The sequence below is a fragment of the Cyprinus carpio genome, chromosome B8 (genome assembly GCF_018340385.1).
Source record: "Cyprinus carpio isolate SPL01 chromosome B8, ASM1834038v1, whole genome shotgun sequence".
Lineage (NCBI taxonomy): Eukaryota > Metazoa > Chordata > Actinopteri > Cypriniformes > Cyprinidae > Cyprinus > Cyprinus carpio.
Genome location: NC_056604.1, coordinates 13,326,836 through 13,336,901, shown reverse-complemented (window position 1 = coordinate 13,336,901; position 10,066 = coordinate 13,326,836).

Here is a 10,066-nt window from a genome sequence, read left to right as displayed (position 1 = left end):
ATGTAGAAACGGTCACAAAGTTACACACATGCGGCCATGGTTTATTATGAATTTAGACACCTGGCAGTTGAGAAGAACACTCCAAATGAGAGCTTCCCTTAAATAAAATGGCATCCATTATTATTCATTATCTCTGAAATATGTTTTTGAATCATGAGCAGCCATTTTATAAATGTCAGACAGAAACCTTCTTGCATGTTTTTCTTTTTTTCTTTTTTCTTTATTCAATTACACACACTCTCCCTCTCCTTCAAAGGTCAATTTAGCTGTCTCTTTTTAGCCCAGTGATCTGCCTCTCCGTTGCTGTCTCACACACAGGGGTTAATTTCCTGCTCTCACCTGTCTGTCTCTGTGGGGCTGCAATAATGCCCCTGTCCACTTATCTTAATTATGTGTCAGTGAGCGTATCTGTGTGACAGTGAGGAGTGTGTTTGTGAGTTTATATGTGTGTGTGCACACTCAGGTGCAATTGTGTGTTGCATTTATTGAATTTGGGACCTTTAATCTCCTCATCAGGATGGACTCAGAGTCTGTCAGGACCACTGTCGAGGAGAAGCCCATTCTCTCTCTCACTCTTTCTGTCTTTGTCTGTCTGCCTGCTTGCCTGTAAAAGAAGTCTTACTGGCTCTGACAGCTTTAAAACTTTATTTGAAAATCATTCAAACTAAAACGGAATGTTTTAAAGTTTCAAATGATAAAATCATTCAGTTGTAAAGCCGTCTTTGTCTATTTTGTTAGTGTGTTATAACACTGAATCCCTGATCTTATAATCTTGAAGGCAGAATATGTTGATGACTTATTCTTCTTTGGCTTTTTGGGACTCAACATCCATCTGACGAGACTTTCTGCACTAATCCTTCTTATCTCATCTAATCTAATCTATTCTAATCTAATCCTGCAGGTCTACAGTCAAAACGCTGACTCTGTCTGACCTTTACCAGCTTTCACTGGAAGTGGTTTTCTCAGTCATCTAGTTGTTGTTTTATGGGAAAGCCAAAATCAGCACTCAAAGGAATTTGACTTTCTGCAAGGTGTTTTTAGGCAGATTGGAAAACAATTGTTTTTGTGAGAGACTGCAGATCTTATTCTTTTAGGCCTAAAAGCATTTTTGGGAGGGGAAACTAATGTTTTAGTGTACAAAATCAGCTCAGAATGTTGGATATGTCAGTATGATTCAATGATGCAATTCTCTATGCAAAGTTAATGTATCAATATTTTGCCATTAGGTGAATGCTGATTGTATGATATTCTCACAATCCCTCTGCCCAAAATGATATAATCTGTCCTTTGTTATTTTTACTCAAATCCCATCAGGCTATAATTTATCTCACTTTGTCCACTAGAGGGCGCTGGTTTCTAACAGGTAGATTCATCTGTTGAAGCCTGGGTTGACTGTCAGTGTCAATACTTCAAATCATACTTAGAAATAGTATGGCGAGACAGTTGTTTTATGGTTGCTAATCAAAGAGGTTTATTTTCACATATTCCCCTGTGAAAATGCACGTGTTGTGTACTTAACAAATTCTTAAAGTATATTTAAAAAACTGTAATTATATAATATTAATTAAATTAACGGCCACTTAAGTGTACTTAAAGTGAGTGCACGTTAATGACCATGTTTTGTTTATGGTTTCAAATAACTTCAAAAAGACAGTAATAAACTTTGCCTGGCTATGTAGTCTTACTCATTAAATCTTTAGCAAAGAATTTCAAAAGGTTAAATTGAAACCTCCTAATTTTTGCATGTACCAAATTAGAGAGAGAGTCAGTGTTGTTTAGTTGAAAAATGAATCATCATTTCTCTGAGTTGCACCTGGTGTGAACATCTGATGCTGAGTAATGAGCATGAAGCTGCCAGTCGGACAGGAAGAAACCCAGCGGCTAACCGACAGTTCAAGCGATATCCAGAGAATGCGTCAGAAACTAAACATCTGTTACTTTACTTACTTTCATTCATCTGCAACTGAACAGTGAGAAACAGTGATATATATATATATATATATATATATATATAGATATATATATATAGATATATATATATATACCATAAGCTGTTTCATTTTTATATTTGAAATGCGAGTAGAAATATTTCCTAAATTACAAGCAAAATCATTTCTTCAAGAAAACGCTCCTAAATAAGAGTATTTACATTTACTAATTCCCATACATTTTTATCAATTGTACACTTTTTTAATCAGTTGTACAGAGTGCTGGGTAAATTATTATATGTTATCTGGATTAAATAATCAGATTCCAAAAATGTAGCATTTGTAATTAGATTATAATACATTTTAAAATGCTTGTAAGCAGATTACAGTTAGGCTACTTTTTATGGATTACATGATTACAGTCACACACTGGCAGGATTGTTATTTGTTTTTTTTTCCCTAAAAAAATCTACTTTGAATATTCACGATATTTAACAGCCATGTAAATGTCATGGAAATTAATTTGCGTTCCATGCTTCTGAATTTGGAGACAAAAGCACCTCTCAGACAATTATACCATGTACGAGATAAATTACACAAGTTACTAAAGCTGATGTATAACTGACAAAAATATTTATAACCTGGAAGACTTAAACCATTATTAATGTTCACATGCTGCAGCGATTCCTAAACTTTTTTCTCAGTCAAACCCCTTTAAAGTTAATATTAAAAAATAATAATAATAAATAAATAAAAATCTAACAGTACATTAACGTTCACAGTCCTCTGATGCCGACTAATGGTCACATTGACGTGCAGGTTTTGTTTCAATTGTAAAAATGTAATTTAATTTATTCATTTTAATTACACATTTCAATGATTTAATTGATTATTAGTTTTTCATCAGGTCGTCTGGAATGAGATTTTTATGATGTAATTTGTAATCAGTAGCATAGTACAGTTTGTAAGTAATCTAGCACTGGCCATATCCAAGTGTCTGTGAAACTCCTGATCTCCACTAGATGTCACCATGCTAACATAAACCGCAGCTGTGGCGCTCTGGCACTGCTTAGTCCGGATTTCCTATTGGAACGGACCATTCTTGGACCATTCACAGTCCTCCTTAGCATCCTGCTACATCTCTTCCAATACTGTGTCAACTCTGATTCCATTAGAGAACAGTAACTTTAATTCAGTAAATTCACATTAACTCATTATTCACTCAGTATTCTTTTAAGTAAGGGTTAAATAAGGCTTATATATTTAAGGGTTGAGGCTGTACTAGTGGAACAGCCGTTTATTCAGGTGTTTCTTGATTATTGTCAGTTGCTCTGGTGGGGTTTGGAAGGTCATTTAACCATTTACAGACATGTAAATTATGACCTTGAACAAGGCGCATAAGTATAATATTGCAGCTATTCCTTTTTCTCTGAAACAAAAATAGACCACAAGTGTTTCATATGATTTGTGCATGCCCTCAGTCTTCTGAGGTCATTTTCCTGGAAGAGGTAAAGACCAAAATGAAAGTATTTTATTACTCGCATCTTTAAAAATCTCAAACGTTTTTGTGTGTGTGTGTGTGTCATTGTGTGTGTTTCTAAACTTGCTCATATTTGAGGAGGGAAAAAAAAAACCCTGTTTTATCCAGAGGCCCAAACTGAGCAATTTGGTGAAGTCGCTGATATTTATATGGCCAAAAAGTAGAATGACATTCTGATAATAACTTGCGATGTAAATCATTGCAATCTTCAAAACAGTATAGCAGACTGCTTACATAAAATGCACAGAAATTTAAGCTGTTACACTATATCTCCCAATAATACTAATAAGCATTAGTAAGATGATATGATGTCTAAATGCTTTTATGATCAAAACTCTGTTGTTTTTGTTGTGGGGGCAAAACATATAATACTACGCAATACAATGATGACTGAGAGATGTACAAATCAACATTCCTCAAAAGACTGATGAATCATATTTGATATTCAACTTTTAACATTATTTTTCTTAAAAAAAAAAATACAAAAATTAATTAATTAATTGTATGGATAATCAAGTAAACCTTTGTTCCTTCAGTCCAGTAAGTGTTCAACTTGAAACATCACTAACAATATATAAATTATTCTTGAAGATATACTTAATAAAATTAAATAAAGAGTTCACAGCAAAAATACAGATGAACCCTGTATCATATTTGATACTCACGTTTTTAAGGCCTCTAAATTCAACAAGATCAACATTTTGGCGAAAAACCTGTTGTGCACAATCAGTTGTCTGATTTATAATTCATATTTTAGTTACATTGGGTAAAACAGAGTATTAATGAATGACAAACTGATTCTCATGTTCTCAAGCTGATTGCGCTTGTCAACGCATTGGAAAATCTGCAGCACTGTTGCTATAATTAGTATATCAGAATCTCGCTCACTATGTCATGCACTGTTCCACCAGGACTACAGACACAACACCTCACACACACATAGTGAAACCGACTCCAGCCTGTTGGTTCTGGTTGAAACTTCCCACACCAGGAGTAAGATGTCAAGCATAAACACTCACACACAAATTCATTAGAGACACTAAATAACACGTATGCATCTACAGTACATATATCCAATTCTGAAGGTGACAATAAGTCTTAACATGGTAGTCTAGACAGAGGTCAGAGGTCAGTCTGCAAATGCTCATTTAGGCCATGATCAAATCATGTACATCTAAGCATGTTTAAAAAAAAAACCCTGTTATCTCCCCATGTTTAACCACATACACATACTCACAAACACGTTGTCAAAGGTCAAAGTCAGCGGCTAAGATCTCTCATTTCCTTCACAAGCTTTTTGAAAAGCCACCACCCCCTACACTTTCAAATCCCTTCCTTAAATCAGACACAGATGGCCACACACCCATCTCCTGTCCACCAATCACAGCAGAGGCGCTGTACGGAGAAGCTTGAAGGGTGACAGAGTGCATGTGGAGATGAAACAGCCCCTCTGTGCTGTAAATATGACACGCATGACAGTCATAACAAACATGCGCACCTACACACATGACAGAGATCAGCAGTATGGATGGATATGGGTGCTCTTATGTAGTTTAGAGCAGTAACTCTTAAAAAGTGCCTTGGAAAGTAGTTGGTTTATAGTACAATACACAATGTAAGGTAAAACAACAAACTGTATAGATATATAAAAGATTAAGCACGTCATTTTGTGATGTTTATTGTGCAGAGGCAACTATATGTAAGCCATTCATAAAAATGATGTGTAGTGGTATTAATATGTCACTATGTTTTGATCAGTCTCACTGGCAAAAGGAATGCATCAGAAACCTGTCTGAAAGCAATCGTATCCTTTGCTGTTTCATTTAAATTACGCACTGCAGCTTTAAGGCACTTAGTGATCTAGAAATACAGCACTGTTTGTCTCCTCAAGTAGCTGAGGTTTCTAGGAGGCCAGAGAAGGTTTCTTTATGTGCCAGAGAAAAAAAATACAATAGGTCATTGTTTGTGTTTAATGTAAGATATAAAGTAACATGCATAATATAAAGTTATATTGCATTGCAATTCTGTGTTGCAGTTACAGGAGAAAGTGTTGAAATCCTGAAAAATAAAAATTGTTAGATAAATAAAATTGGAATTGCCCTAACATAACATAAATTACATTTCAGGATTACAGAAGTTTAAAGAGCTGAATGTTTTTCAAAATCCCCCATCTAAAACTAATGAATAAATGACTTTAGTAATTCACTGGATATATTTGCTTGATTTAAAGGTGTATATATATAGTGACATATATAGTAAAGGAATATATATATAGTGTGTGTATATATATATATATATATATATATATATATATATATATATATATATATATATATATATATATATATATATATTTGTTTATTTATTTTACTCACAATTTATACCAGATTAAATGTTTTAGAACTTGGCATAAAAACATATATTCTACAGAAAACTGCCCATGGCATTTTAAGATTTTATTAATTCCAAGTCTAGAAAACATACTTTTCAAATGAAGCTACCTCAAGTTTCCGAGACCACAGGAATCCTGGTCCTTCATTAAAAAATAAACGTTGTTCAGTAGGTGAATTAAAATGAGAAACAGCTTGATTTTTAGTTGGCTTAGCTTACACTAAAGCTTGTTTTTTCTTACGTTAAATCACTACAAATCATCTTAAGGCCCTAGAATAGAAGACCACTGGTTAAGAACCACAGCTTTACATCATTTTTATTTTTGCACATAAAGCAGAGGACAAGACAGTCTGGCTGATACACTCATCTCACATCACATCTCATTACACATTTAGGGCTAGAACCTGTTTCTCAATCAGTATTGAAATCTGTGCTCAGTATTCAGTAGTACGTGTTGATGGGTATTTAGCGCTCATTGTTGGCCTTGATCATTGTGTGAGTGCTGAGAATATCCTTTCAACTCACAGTACATCATCAAAGGGTCAACACGTTCTTTCATTTGGTGGAAAATATGTGTGCAACTGAATTAGGCATTTAAATACATTCTGTACTATCTAGAGCATGTCACGTGCTTCTCGCTCCACATGTTTCCCCTTAGTCACAGGGGGAAAAAAAGAACACAACTTCTCTGCATGTCTCTGGTCAGTGTCATGGTGACAGTTATGGTCCTGTAGACGGCTATCTGTCTGTTGTAGTAAATGCATATCTCTCTGTATTGCACTTGATATTTCTGTTGTATCGAGGGTCTTGTGATGCAGGGTTGGGGATTTTAAGGCCTTGATATAATTCTACTATAAAGTAGCTAGCCAATGTGTTCATGTTTTACTTGCATCTGACCTCAATGGACTGAACAGAAGAAAATGAATTGGAAAAGATTTCCATGCAAAGGTGTTTTCCAGCAATCCTTCTGGCAAGTTCACTCTATCAAACTGACCAAACAAACATGAACACCAGTTCATTCTTCAAATTCACTTTAAGTATATCAGGGCCTTTAATCTGTATTCAGTGGTGGTTTGAACCAAACTAAGCAGTGACCTCTCATCAAAAATCCTCCTCATATATAGAACCCTTAGCTTTTGGAGGAATCATCCAGTACCATCAGAAGCATACAATAGCTTCTTACATGAAAATGAATTTCTAATGCAAACAGATAAAACAAGGCTTTTCAAATTGTGATGTTCTTCCGCTAACAAATTCTGGAAATGACTTTTAGATAAGCAGAAGGGATATTAGAATGTGCTAATACGAGTTTAGTCAAGCCAAATGAAATCAGAGCAAGCCATCCACCCCACTGATGGCCATGACTGTATCCACAGTTCAGTATTTATCACATTGTTCTCCACCCATCTCCGCTGCTGATGTAAATATTTGGTTTGTGTACAGAAAAATAGGCTTCTGTTGATCATAAGTGGTACTGAAACAGGAGGAGATACAGGCGGTTTTCCTCGTGCAGGGGATGTTTTGAGAGGGACTAGTGCAGAGAAGACCTTCGGTGTGAATAAACAGGCCTGTGGGCTAGTTTGCTTGTATTGTGGGTTAAAGTTCCCACCTCTGATCTGTTCAAACAGAGACAGGTCATTCTACATCTGCAGTAGTGAAAAAAATAACAGATAAAGGGAGACGATTTGTGTGGGAACATGCTGGTTCTGCGAAGTAAGGAAAATATACACTCTCAGAACAAACAAAAAGAAAAAGAAAAAAAAATGTTTTGATATTTGAATTGTTGAAATGGACTGTTTTGTCCTTATGATGAATGTCAGTGAGGACCAAAACAACATTGATTGGACAAAAAAAAAAAACTTTTCTTTTGTGTTCCACAGAAGTCATAGGTTTGGAATGACAAAGAGGAAAAAAATTAAATAATAAAAAAAAAAATTCAAAAACATCCCTTTTTCAAATAGTTTAATTGTCTATGGAAATGGCTCCACGCTATCTAATCTAAATACCTTTAATTCAATTCAAGTACATTTGTATAGTACTTTTTACGATACAATCGTTAAAAAACAAATTTACAGAAAATTAGTTTCTACAATATTTAGTAGTAGCTTTAAAGGTGCACATTCGCAAATTTATGGTAATATTTTTGGGGCATTGCTCATTGTGAATAGCATAGCAAGTAAGGCCACATAGAAGTCACTTTAAAACCAAGCAGCTTTCTGTTGGTCAATGCCACAAATTCACATGACAAAATTAAACCCATTACTAAATTAATGTGGAAATTTTTTGACTTTCACTCAAAATTCCCAATTGACTGTTTGCAAAGAGCTTGACTGACAGCCAATCTGACCCATTATAATACAAAATCTGCCATCTTTCCCGACAAAACAAACCAGACAGGACAGTAGATTACCTTTGGTGAATTTAAACTTGAAAAATTGTGTATTGATGTCTTTCCACAGTTGAGGTACAATACGTTAGTACTTAAACTTGAAAAATTTTATGAATTTAATTAAATATTGAATTAAGGTAAGTTCTTGTGTTCGTTATGAACTGAGGCAGTACAGTGATCTGTTACGACACATTAAAGAGCCACAAAATGGTGACTTGTTGGACATAGCACCATTAACTAAGGAGGGTGGGCTTTTGCGAAGGGTCAGTTGCATAGATTTCTATTGAAATGACTGGATTACGCCCACATAAATTTGCATTAAATCTGACTCACCTTAAACCTACCACAGTATGTAGGCCCTAGGTTAACCGAAGACTTAAACTGTTATCACTATATGGTTCTGGCAATTCTTGGCTTTGACTCATCTCTTCTCCTTTGAGGGGAAGTCGTGTGCTAGTGGTTAGAGAGTTTGACTCCTAACCCTAAGGTTGTGGGTTCGAGTCTCAGGCCCGCATGTGGATCATGGTATTAATTATGTTTACATGCATACCTGTAGCGCATGACTAGAGATTTGAGTGGTTCCACTTGTATTGATTTCCACTTCTGTTTAAAGTAGAAATGCTTCAGAGGGGAGTTTCCTGGAATTTCAGCTTTTCCATCACTCCTGTTGCATTCTTCGGATGCTCAAAATGAAATGAAAAAATATGGAATGTAAAAAAATCACATTTGGATGTTTGGTAGATGCTTTCTTTAAGAATGTTTCATCAAAACTGATCTCAGGGTTTGATATTCAGGGAACATACCTGGGGACTTCTATGGAAATATCAGATCCTGTAATAAATCCTGATCGTTGCTGTCTACCATATATAAATTAAAGACATACACACTATGTAAAGGTGAACCTTTGTAAACTGCAGGTCTGTCGAATGTTCACACAAATGTTTCCATTATTTCTCAATGCACATTTTGGAATTCTGTGGTGAGATTCAGTCTCTGCAAATTGAACTTCTCAAAGTTAATCTCAAATGATTAATGTGTTATTCTGTTTATACAAGTAGATTCTGCAAAGAGTTTCATTGGTTAAGGATTTGTGGTCACTGTCTGTTTTGCATGCTTTTACACACCAGAAATATTCAAATAAACAGAATAAGTGGTTTACCAAGACTTATTTTTATTTCTTTCATTTCAGTGTTCTTTCATATGGCAATCTCTGATTCAGTGAAGGAATTTGTTCTCTTAACTGCCGTGACTGGAGCCCATGCTTTTTAACAAAAGATTAATTAATCTCTTCTGGTGTGGCACAGCAGTTTCACATGCTGTCAACTGGAAAATGAAAGAAAGGGGGGCGGCAGACTATTGGTGAATACAAAGAAGCTACACAGATATTAACTAGCCTACATCTAAACATCTTTTCAGTTTACTTAAGCAGCAAACTTACATTAAAAAATAGAAAAAGTCTTAATATGAAGGATGTAAAAGTACTACGAAACTTCACTTAAGTTAAAGTATATTGGCTACTCAATTAAAAGTCGTAGCCAATTCATACACACATAGGCCTAATACTTGAGTTACAGTCAAAAGTATCCACATTCATATAAAATATTTACTTAGTACTTAAATATCTTATTTTTTTCCCCTCTGCAGTTTAATATATTTTCTTTTAAGAATGTTTAGATATTACTTGAAAACAAAAAATGTGATTGTTGAACACAACTTTAAAAGTTTAATTTAGCCTACTTACTGTCTTGATTTTTCCCCCCACGTTATCATTTAAATTAGGCTACAGTAAAATTGCAAATAATATATAGCTTAAGCTTT